The sequence below is a fragment of the Delphinus delphis genome, chromosome 21 (assembly GCF_949987515.2).
Source record: "Delphinus delphis chromosome 21, mDelDel1.2, whole genome shotgun sequence".
Taxonomy (NCBI): Eukaryota; Metazoa; Chordata; class Mammalia; order Artiodactyla; family Delphinidae; genus Delphinus; species Delphinus delphis.
The window spans coordinates 22,396,085-22,408,403 of record NC_082703.1 but is presented as its reverse complement, the minus strand read 5'-3'; the positions used below and the strand labels follow the sequence as shown (position 1 = coordinate 22,408,403).

The window sequence follows — 12,319 nt, the reverse complement described above, 5'->3', positions numbered from 1 at the left end:
GTTGACTACCTGGGAAAGAGTCGGAATGGAGATTAGCGTGCAGGGCTTTGATTGGGAGCTGCTCTCAGAATCAGCTCAGGTGAGGGAAGACGAGGAAGCGAGGCTGGACACAGGGAGACGCTGAAGGTTCTACGAGGTTCAGAGCTCCTTGTGATGTAGTCTCTTCAAAGGCCTCAGCCAACCCCACAAGGAGCTCTGAACCTCGTAGAACCTTTCAGAGCTGTCCCGAGTTGGGGTAGAGGGCCTAGACCTTTGTACCCCACACGGGTCGGTCAACGGATACAGGCTGCACCGGGGAAGGCAGGATGCCTCAGGCAAAGTGGGGCTCTTCAGCCAAGAACAAGTCCCTGAGAGGGGCTGACACTGGAGAGCTGTCTGCAGGCAACACCCCAGCAGCTGCAGGAGCAAGTCCTTCACTCTGGCGTGAAGATCTGAGCCACGCAATGAAGCATCCGCTACAATGAGACCACCCACCCACCAAGGCAAATTCTATCTAAGTGTGGAAAACACAGAAGTGATCAATGCATAACTTTCAAGTATTTAGGTCACTTCCTTATTTTCAAAGCACAAACAAACATAAATATATAATCAGAGAATTACAGACTCATAGAAGATAGTGGGCATTTTAGTGTTTATCTCCTCCAGTTTCTTTATTTACGGATGAAGCAAATTGAAGAACAGAGAGGTTTAATGATTTCCCCAGGTCATGGCAGAGTCTAGATTTAAATTCAGGTCATTGGACTTCAGGTTCAGTGCCCCTGCCACCATGTCACAATAAGGCACATTGTAACAGGAACAGCAAAGAGACTCCATCTTTCATGCCAACTCTAATGAATTCGTAGTGGCTGCCTGGATGAATATGTTGAGAAGGAGATTTCAAATTAGAGCTTCAACAGAATAATCTCACTAGAGTCCTATTCTGGGTTTTATAACTTCCTTGGCCTAATGATGAACACAAAAATGACAAGTTAAACATAGGACTTTTAGAGGAAAGTAGACTATTACCCTAGAAAGAAGAATGCCAAATCTGGTTTATTTATAACTTGAAGGTATCTAGCTGGATTACTTTTTTCCCCACAGAAGGTGGTTCCTTAAGTTATATTTCCTCTTTCCTCACTTGCAAAGTGAGGGTGTTGAGCCACCTAATTTTGGAGGCTCTTTTCAGCATCCGGAAATCTCTGTTGGTGAATGACCGGGTTGTCTCTCGGGACCACTGAGAAGGCTGAGGACATTTCCAGCTCCCTCTAGGTGACTGCATGAAGGTGAGCAAGGGTTCACATCCTCATTCCTCACAACAATGAGAGGCCTAGGGCTCCAGTGCCAAAGCTTATGGGAATAAAACTTTTTTTAAAAATTGTTTTTATTGTGGTAAAATATACATGCCATAAAAATTAGCATTTTAACCATTTTTATTTTATTATTTTTTAAAATGTATTTATTTTATTTATTTATTTTTGGCCGCATTGGGTCTTCGTTGCTGCACACGGGCTTTCTCTAGTTGTGGCGAGCGGGGGCTACTGTTTGCTGTGGTGAGCGGGCTTCTCACTGCAGTGGCTTCTCTTGTTGCGGAGCATGGGCTCTAGGTGTGAGGGCTTCAGTAGTTGTGGCACGTGGGCTCAGTAGTTGTGGCACACAGGCTCTAGAGTGCAGACTCAGTAGTTGTGGCGCACAGGCTCTAGAGCGCAGGCTCAGTAGTTGTGGTGCACGGGCTTAGTTGCTCTGAGGCATGTGGGATCTTCCCGGACCAGAGCTCGAACCTGTGCCCCTGCGTTGGCAGACGGATTCTTAACCACTGTGCCACCAGGGAAGCCCTTAACCATTTTTAAGTGTATAATTCAGTGGCATAAATCCATGCACAGTGTTGCTTAACCATGTACAGAATTGTTTCACCCTCTCATGTTGAAACTCTGTACCCAATCAACACGAACTCCCCTGTCCCTTCTCTCAGCCCCTCATAACCTCCGTTCCACTCTCTGTGTCTATGAGTTTGCCTATTCTAGGTACCCCATTCAATTGGAGTCATATAATATTTTTCCTTTTGTGTCTGGCTTATTTCACTCAGGATGTTTTCAAGATTCATCCATGCTGTAGCATGTGTCAGTACTTCATTCCTTTTTTGGGCCAAATACTATTCTGTTGTATGTCTATGTCACATTTTGTTTATCTTATTGTGTTTGGCTAGTGTGAATAATGCTATCAAACTTGGTGTGGAAATAATACTTTTTGCACCCAGTTCATGCCTGACACCTTAGAATCATGAAATCGTTAGGGATTACCTATTGCTCATCTTATAAATAAAGAAACAAAGGCCCAGAAAGACCCACCCCTCACTCATGGCAGCCTTAACAGGAGACACCAGTACCATGAGATCTAAAACTTAGATTCACCATTGGGTGCAATCATGGTAAAATGAGTGCCCTGTTTTTTACAATCTTTGTTTGGTTTATCTGCAGCAGATAGGAGAGGTATGATTTTAAAATAACAGGACTTACTTTAATAGCTATCCAGTACTTGTCATACTAAGTGCTCAACTTACCTACTGTTTTACAACTAGCTTAAGTTTAGCAGCACACTATTTTGTTATGTTCACAAATTTGGGGGGTCTGGAATTTAGACAGAGTATGGCAGGGGTTGCCTGTCTCTGCTCCACAATGTCTCGGGCCTCAGTCGGGGAGACTCAAATACCTGGGAGCAACTTGAACAGCTGGGCACTAAAATCATCTGAAACGTCTTTGCTCATATGTCAGATGCCTGAGCTGGAATGCCTCAAAGGCTGGGCTGTTGACTAGTGCATCTACACTTGACCTCTCCTGGTGTGCTGGGCTTCCTCACAACATGGTGGAACCAGGGTAATCATGCTTCTTACATGGCCGCTCAAGGCTCTAAAAATGCGTATCCAGTCAACAAGGCAGGAACGGCATTTATGCCCTTTCAGGACCTGGCCTTGGTAGTCACATAGTACCACTTCCATTGAATTCTGTTGGTCAGAGAAGTCACAGGACTACTCACTTTCAAGGTAGGGGACACAAACCCCATCTTTCACGGGAAAAGTATCAAAGAAGTTATGGCCATGATTTAAAACCACTGCAACAATATAAACTATTATATATAGAATGGATAAACAACAGGGTCCTACTGTGTAGTACAGGGAACTACATTCAATATCCTGTGATAAACCATAATGGAAAAGAATATAAAAAAGAATATATATATATATATATATATACACACACACACATATATATATGTGTATATATATACACACATAAATATATATGTATCTGAATCACCTTGCTGTACAGAAGTTAACACAACGTTGTAAATGCACTATATTTCAATAAAAAAAAAACCCACCGCACCTAGTGAATATTGCCCCCTTCAAAGAGGACACCAACTGAATACTGTCTCCATTGGGATACCATGTAACTGACCCAGTGCTACCGTCCTTGCTTACAGCTTTCTAGGGTGCCCTTTTGGAAATCCAGCTAGACTCTACTGAATATCCTTTTGACTTACTGGTGCTGGTGAGTCTTTAAAGGTGGATTTGATTTGGGGAAAATCCAGTGATGGAGGTGGACGGTTAACTGAAGATTTATCAAACATTTCGTGAACTACCAGTATGTGCTGGGCACTAGGGAGACACATCGATATATATAGTTCATTTTTTAGTTAAAAACTACCAGACTTGGAGTGTGACCGCCTGCCCCCCCAAATCTAACCAGATTGATTGTCTCGTATGTCTAGCAAATGCCCATGAAGGTACTCCCCCAAAAGGAGCACATTCAGAACCACTTATATTTTGGGCAGTAGTCGTGCCCCCTCTCCACCCCACGTCTTTGAAGGAAAGCCATCACGTGAAGAGGTAAATTCTGGTGTGTTTGTTTAAAAGATCACGTCCCATTTTCTAAGTCATAATTTTCAGGAGGGTGGTAAGCTAACTGGACGAGAGCTATGACTCCACGCGCCTTTTTCTTCTGGAGTCATCCAAATGGTGGAGCTGTGAAAGGGAAAACAGGGATATGTGTTCTTCTACTCAGGCGATCACACCAGATCTGTTTAGGTCTTCTGTTGACTGTCAGGCAGCCTTCCTGAACATAGCCTTGGGGCTTTCATGTTTCAGATATAAACGTTGTCAGGGAAGGCTTAATCACAGAAAGCCGTCTTCCTACAGACATCGGCCTTGCTGTCCGCTCCTCCTCTCCTAGAGGGCTGTTAGGTTGCCAAGGCAACCAGCAGTCCTCTGTGAAATGTTCCCAGCCTTTCCCATGAATACAGAATTTGAATCTGTAGCTTATCATCTGACTTTTTACGTAAGCGCACAGTAGGCTGAAGAGGGTAATTTCCACCTTGAAAACTAAGTGATAGCCTAGAGACCAGGCCAGTAAACAGGGCACACAGGGATGGCAAACCCTACACTTCCCCACCCTAAAAGTGATTGCCGTCTCTGTGGTTTTCAAGGGAGCTCAAGCTCTCTCACATTTTGTATCTGATTTGCCCAAAGACCCATGCCTGTGAAAGAACTGTTTAATGTGGGTATCTCTTCAACTATACCAACTTATCTCCTTCTTTTAAATGCCATAGAGCGGTCCAACTAATGTTCTGAGTATCAGTCCTAAATGAAATGGGGTCACAGAAAACAAAAAACTGGAAGAGCCAAGACACGTGCTTTTCTAAGATGGCGATCTGGCTAGCACATTAGCCTGAGCTCTTGACCTGTATGATGCTTCTAGAAAAAAGGTGTTTCATTGTGCTAAGAGCACTGGGCTGAGAATGAGAGTCCTGGCCTTCTCTTACTGCATGACATTCTCATCCGAACCTCAGACACATCATCAATAAGATGAGAATCATAACATACTTCACAAGGTTGCTTTAAAAGTCCTTCGTAATATTTGATACAGTCTACAGATATTTTTTAAAAACCTCTAAGATTGTTCATTTTAAAAACAGTGTTAACCAAAATTTTCCAAGTAAAAAACAAAACAGGAAGCCCCCAAATTATTTTTACAACTTAAGTCAAGGATAAGATGGTTGAGATTCTCACAGATCTTGAACAAACTACCATCCTCTGAATATCAGAATCAGAAACTAAAATGCAGAGATTGATCCATAGGAATTAAGTATCTGTGAAACAGAAGGGAAGGAGGCAGGGCACAACCTTTGAAAGAATGACACAGCCCGAGGACATGACATAAACTGATTAGAAACAAATGGGTCCAAGATGGCGGACAAGTCAACTTCCACTAGACCTTGAGCCTCAGTACAGGCTCACATCAGCAAGCTAAATGACACACCCACAGGAGCCATGACAGTTCCAAGACACCATAAGGATCAAAAGTAGGCGGTGGCCCAATTTCTGGAAATCCCCACCCCTTCCTAAAATAGTTGGAACACTCCTCCCTCTCATTAGCCTATGAAATTACCCGCTCCTATAAAAACTGACACCCCCATACCCTGGTGCCTTTCTCACCTTCTGAGATGGCCCACACTCTGTCTGTGGAGTGTGTTTCTCTCTAAATAAATCCACTTCTTACCTATCACTTGGTCTCTCAGTGAATTCTTTCTGCAATGAGACATCAAGAACCTGAGCTTCATTAAGTCCTGAAACCAGGTGTATGATCTCAGTTGGAAGACTGTGGGTTTTGGCCGGCTTTGAGTCCCAGCTGCATGGGTTCGAGTTCCAATCTGAGTTCTGGCCGGGTTTGAGTCCCAGCACGTGGGTTCAAGTCCCAGTCTGAAGTGTACACTTTCATCTGAGCTTTACTTACTATGTGGGGGCAGCCCAGGAGCTGGCTTAGACTTTATTTGGCAATAAGCGAACCAGGTTACATACACCTTTAGACATTGGACACAGAGCACAAACAGAGCAAGGCATGTGTGCAAAGCAGACTCCTTAAACAATTTTGAATTAGGTGAACCTATAACACGGTCTGGAAGATCTCAAGCAAATTATTTTCTTTATTTAGGGGAAAAAACTCTGCATAATAAGACTAATATCACCAGCCTACTTGAATCCACTTAAGAAATACAAATACCTCCTTAAGTCAAAAGAGTCATAGCTGTCCCTTGGATATAGAATGAAAAATTAAAGATTTTTAAAAATTAAGTTCATTTACTATGCAATGTTCTCATGTATATTTTCCCGGCAAGTAAGGTGAGGTCACTTAACGCTCTGACTTCCAGGTTCTTCCTCCTCTCCCCAGCGTCTCAATACTGGACTGCCCAAGGGTCTTGGTTCTCCTTCTTTCTCTATATTCTCATTTCCTTGGTGATCTCACATAATCCGTGGCTTTAAATACCGTGCATTTTCCCTATGCTGACAGCATCCAAATGTATATCTCCAGCTCAGACCTCTCTCCTAAATGCCAAGCTGAGATGTATCCACTTGGATGTCAAGGAGAAATTTCAAAGTTCACATGTTTAACACTGCTTCCACCCTTAGCATTCCCACATCCCAGTTAGTGGCAACTCCATGTTCCAAATGCCAAATACATTCTTTTTTTATTTATTTATTTTTTTGGCTGTGTCAGGTCTTAGTTGTGGCGCGCGGGCTCAGTTGCCCCACGGCATGTGGGATCTTAGTTCCCCGACCAGGGATCAAACCAACATCCCCTGCATTGGAAGGTGGATTCTTAACCACTGGACCCCACCAGGGAAGCCCCCTGCCAAATATATTCTTGACTCCTTTATCTCACACACATCACGCAGCCATTAGGAAGTCGTGTTGGCTCTACCTTCAAAATATACCACGGATCTAAACACTTCTCACTCCCTTCCCTGTTACCGCTCTAGTTCACGCTACCGCCCTCTGTCTCCTCAAGCACTGCTACAGCTACATCCTCCTCCTGCGTATCCCTGCATCCATCCTTTAGTCTACCATTGACACAGTTTACATTTATTTTCAACACATAAGTTAGATCATGTCACTTCTCTGTTCAAAGTTCTCCAATGGTTCCTCATTTCACACCGAGGAAAACCCAAAGTCTTTACGATTGCTTCCATGTCAGACACTAAGATCGGTTCCCGTGAGCTCCCTGAGGTCATTCCCCTGCCACTAACATGGTCCTCGCACCCGAGGATGCGCCCCTCTTTTCTACGGTGTAAGCTCTGTGAGGCAGGGAGCTTGGTGTGTGCTGTTCTCTGTTGCATCCTAAACTAACGTTATGGAGCTTGGCATGGCAGCAGACCGCTGGGTAAGCATTTGCTGAATGGATGCGCGAATCAACGAACGCATAATTCTCAGGCATCCCTTGAAAACAGGGAAGGAGGGTGAATATCCTCACCTCTTTTGACTCCAGAGCAGGGCTGGGCAACCTAGAGCCTTCAGGCCCAAATCAAGCCTGCCACCTGTTTTTGCAAATAAAGGTTTACTGTAACCATGGCCAGGCCCATTTGTTTGCATACTACCTGTGGCTGCCTACCCACACACTATACCAGCAGAGTTTAGCAGTTGCTACGGAAAGTGTATGGTCAACAAAGCCTAAAATATATACTGTCTGGTTCTTTACAGAAAAAGTTTGCTGTCCCTTGATCTAGAGGGTGCAAACTGAAAGGGAGAATTCAGCTACTCCTTGCTGTTCATGCAAAAATCCAGCCACCAAACCCAAAGAATGAAACACACTCAGATTTGGGTGAGCCAGTCAGTCAGTAAGTACCATACAAATTCCACAACCTCACTTTGGGGGAATGGCTAGCCTAGAAATGCTCCTATCCCACGCACAGGCAGTATTCGGTCTGTCAAGGCGGCAAAAAGTAGCCCTGTCTGCCCACACACATCACTAATGGGAAGATGAGGGAAGTTAGTCTATTTTTTTACATCTACATCCATTAATGTCTCAAGAGTTGAAAAATTTCCTGTAACTGCCTATTTTTAATCATGTTGCCACAGAAAGGTCATTTGTATCACATGCTTTGACTCAAAGACGCACTTCATTTCCTTAAAATAGAGTCAGCTCTCATCCACCTTGAAGACAGGCCTGCTCAGAACCCTGACTGGCACAGTGGGTGGGCTGGGGGCTCAGCAGGTGCTGCTTCGGGATACAAACACCTGTGCCTGGAAGAGGCGAAGGGGGCCTGTGGGACCCTGTCTGAAATGAGGCCGTCCAGCAGGCGGGCCCTGGCTGGAGGGCTTCCCTGGGAAGTTGTTGGCCACAGGATGACTCAGGTTTGGGACTGCTGTGGGCCTGTCCCGGCTTCCCTGGGGACTCCTGGGATGTGGAAGGACTCTGTATAGAGGAGGTGACTGAGAACTGGGCAAAGTGTAGATTATACCCTTGGTAATGGCTAGAATCACACCAACCATCAGTAGCCGTGACCCCGGACCCATGAAATGTGGAATTTTGCTGCCTTTGCTCTAGTCACTGGGGAAAAACATTCCTACTTCTCCACTTCCCAGGCAGAACTGTCCCATGGGCTGGGGTCCTCCCTTAAGGAGAAAAATAAAAATCTGCTACGTGAATAAGAGAAGGCTGCTGAGAAGTGGAATATTTCCTACCCTATCAGTAAACAAAGGATGTCAGTCAGTCATCAGCGACTGCAGCCCTCCAACGTGAGCTGATGAGCCCTGAGGGAATTCAGGAAGGAAAGAATACCTGCCATCTAGCAGCCATCAGACTGCAGCCACTCCTTACCATGAGCCCTGAGGCAACACAGGAGGTGAAAACACAGGATACTGGCCCAGATAGCTGAGATACTTATCAAAGGAATGATTTCAGTGAGCCCAGACTCTTGCGTCTTCCTATACATACAAAAGTGCTAAATTCCTTAACTTGGGATATCTGGTTTTCTTTAATTAACAGTAATCTTTTGATGTTCCAACTACCTGCCCTTTGCTGCAAAACTCCTACATAACCTGGCTCCCCCCTCACCTCCTCGGAGCAGTCTGTCAGTTACTTGAGATGCTGCCTCCTGGGCTTGAAGTCCTAAGAATTCCCACCAAATAAAATATAACTCTCAGCTTTTAGGTTGTGTGTATTTTTTAAGTCGACATTGCGGGGGAATCAATCAATCAAGTGGTCCCCAAAGACGGTGCCGGTCACTTTGTAAAACAAAACAAAACTCACTAGAACTCAATGCAAGGTGAGGACCTTCATTCAGGGGTAAATTCCACCTGATAGCCAAGGAAAACGCCAGATTGAAAGTTGATTTGAGGAACACTCAGAATTGTTTGCATACTAGTAAGACAAGCCTTGATCCGCAGCAACCGATTTCTGAGCTCAGGTCCCTCTAGTTGGTGACGGGATCTTTATTCTTTGAAGAATGTTAAGACCTGGCTGGTTCTGTTAAGACTTATCCAAATCCAGAGAGCTGGGTTGTAGAAACCTCTAAACTTCTCTCCATGATTCCAGGAATGATTAAAGTGAAAAGGAAATTCAAGGACAAAGAACAGGCTGAGGGCCGTGGTGGATCTCTAGTCTCAGCCTCCCAGCTCCCTGCCCTGGAGCCTACGTCTCCCCAGGGGACAAATCAAGACCCAAGTGGCTACTGACATTGTTATTAACAGCATTACTTACCTGGAGACGGCTTATCTTCTAACAGGAATGCTGGGGAACCAGAGGTGCTTCCGCAGGACATTTCAAAGGCACCTTGGACTAGACCTTTGCCAGGTGGCTGTCTCTTTTCCTCAGCTTGGATGAAGGGAGACGAATGAGGGGAAATAACTCAGTGGATGACTCTTTCTTGGATGCATTACCTGAAAGTCAAGAAGGGAATAATCCTGAGGCTCTGTTCTGACTACTTTTCAGGCTCCACAAGGAAATAATAAGAATTCACAATAATCTACTAATTGATACAAAGGAAAGTTATTTCGTTGTGAGCCTGGACTTAGTATGTGTTAAATAATGGTGAAACCATGCACCTCAGACTGGGACTTAGTATGTGTTAAATACTGGTGAAACCATGCACCTCAAATAATGGTGAAACCATGCACCTTGAACCCACACAGGCGGGACTCGAACCCGGCCAACACCCAGTCTTCCAACTGAGATCACACACCTGGTTTCAGGACTTAATGAAGCTCAGGTTCTTGATGTCTCATCGCATTAAGAATTCACTGAGAGACCAAGTGACAGGTAAGAAGTGGATTTATTTAGAGAGAAACACACTCCACAGACAGAGTGCGGGCCATCTCAGAAGGTGAGAAAGGCACCAGGGTATGGGGCTGTCAGTTTTTATAGGAGCGGGTAATTTCATAGGGTAGTAAGTGGGAGGAGTGTTCCAGCTATTTTAGGAAGGGGCGGGGATTTCCAGGAATTGGGCCACCGCCCACTTTTGATCCTTATGGTGTCTTGGAACTGTCATGGCTCCTGTGGGTGTATCATTTAGCTTGCTGATGTGAGCGTATACTGAGGCTCAAGGTCTAGTGGAAGTTGACTTCTCCGCCATCTTGGACCCATTTGTTTCTAATCAGTTTATGTCATGTCCTCGGGCTGTGTCATTCTTTCAAAGGTTGTGCTCTGCCTCCTTCCCTCCTGTTTCTTTTTTTTTTTTTTTTTTTTTTTTTTTGCGGTACGTGGGCCTCTCACTGTTGTGGCCCCTCCCGTTGCGGAGCACAGGCTCCGGACGCGCAGGCTCAGCGGCCATGGCTCACGGGCCCAGCCGCTCCGCGGCATGTGGAATCTTCCCGGACCGGGGCATGAACCCGCGTCCCCTGCATCGATAGGCGGACTCTCAACCACTGCGCCACCAGGGAAGCCCCCTCCTGTTTCAATAGAGTTTACAACCTTTACAGAGTAAGTCACCAAACACTGTGAGGGGAGAAAGAAGAAAAGACCCATGAGGGAATATGCACAGGGATACACAGATAATTCTATTTTCCAAAAATATTTATTTATTTATTTGCCTGCACCAGCTCTTAGTTGTGGCACATGGAATCTTTAGTTGCGGCATGTGGGATCTTAGATCCCCGACCAGGGATCGAACCCGGGCCCCCTGCATTGAGGGTGCATAGTCTTAGCCACTGGACCACCAGGGAATTCCCTCTATTTTTAAATAAGGTGTTGAAGTGTCAGTTACCTTTGACCTCAGGAAAAATACCCATACACAAAGTCACATCGAATTTGGGCCTGAAACTAGGGTCCTCACATGATTACTTGAATGTACCCCATCGCCTTCAACACCACAAGGGCAAGACTGCTACAGACGCTGCTGCCTGTGGGGGGCGCCTCCTCGCTCCTGGGAAGGTCACTGGCCCTCAGAGAAGGCCACCATAGCATTCAACATGAGCATTTTTTAAGGAATGGTGGCCTCTCCTAAAGACATCTCTCCCTGCAGCGCCACCCTGTTTCTGTGCTCCCCCAGGTATTGATATATCTCGTCCAGCCCAGGTGCCAGAACCTTCTCTGGGGAAACCCAGCCCCTCCCCTAACGCGAAGGGAGTCCCTGTCCCTTTGGAATCTGGCAAACACAGCCGCCTGGGGCTGTGGCCACCTACTGGTGTGCTTCTGCTGGCTTCCAGGGGGCTGGGAAGTAACGGAGGAACAGGATGGGGCCTGTGGAGGGCTTACTTCCAAACCAGTCTCTCCACCAACAAACAGTGCTGCTGGCTGCCTCTGAAGTTTACCTCATTACCGTGAGAACTGCCTTCTTCGGAAAGTCACACTGTTCAGTCTCACAGGAGGAAGGGACATATCTCTAATTAACTTGACTTCTACCTACTGTGCCCATTTTAATTTCAAAACACACTCCCCTCCATCCAATTATCAGTGGTTCCTCTGAGTCCTCTGAAAGGCAGGCCCCAGCCCAAGATGGTAGGGGCATGTGGTCTCGGTTTTCCCACCACATAGGACTTTCTGTTTGTGTCCGGTGCCTCCTGACCACGCCCGGTTTGCCCTGAGTCCTGTGCTGACCTACAGGACGCAGGGCTGCCTGACTTCAGACTGTCTTCCTGGGTCTGGCTCCTGTCGGCTCCGTGCTGAGGTTTCTCCCCTGTGAGGCTGTCAGCTCCACCAATCTCCCCGAGAACAAGCCTGCAAACAGTGCAGTGGGCATGCAGACCCTGGATGTGGGTGAGGGCAGGAGAGGCCGGCAGCCGCCTTGGCTAGAGAAGAGGAGAGGTCCCCTCTCACCTCGTCATCTAGGCTGGAGTGGGGCTACCCCCTCCCAGACTCAGATGTGACTGGAATCCTGGTACCTGTGAGCTGGAAGAAAACTTTGCTCATGAGTGAGTAAACCAAAGCCCACAGCTCAGGTCAAAGAGCTGAACTTGGCCTCTTGACTCTCAATCCACACTCTTTCCACTGCAGTGAACTGCCTCAAGCTTTCATTTCTGGTCAATTAATCTCTTCATTCTAAACTCTTCAGGCGCACAGAGGGAGAAAAATCT

The 12,319-nt window shown here is 46.1% G+C and overlaps 1 long non-coding RNA gene across 2 annotated transcripts; it reads right to left on the bottom strand.

Annotated features, from left to right (window-relative positions):
- Positions 1 to 367: 367 nt before the first annotated feature.
- On the bottom strand, positions 368 to 10,124 carry LOC132417694 (uncharacterized). Of its 2 annotated transcripts, none has more exons than XR_009517910.1 (3): positions 9,991 to 10,124; positions 9,510 to 9,688; positions 368 to 849 (listed from the first exon to the last, which is right to left on the bottom strand). It is a non-coding gene; the product is annotated as an uncharacterized lncRNA (long non-coding RNA). The 2 variants fall into 2 exon arrangements; XR_009517909.1 differs by lacking the exon at positions 368 to 849 and adding an exon at positions 1,255 to 1,765.
- Between the last annotated feature and the right edge of the window lie 2,195 nt (positions 10,125 to 12,319).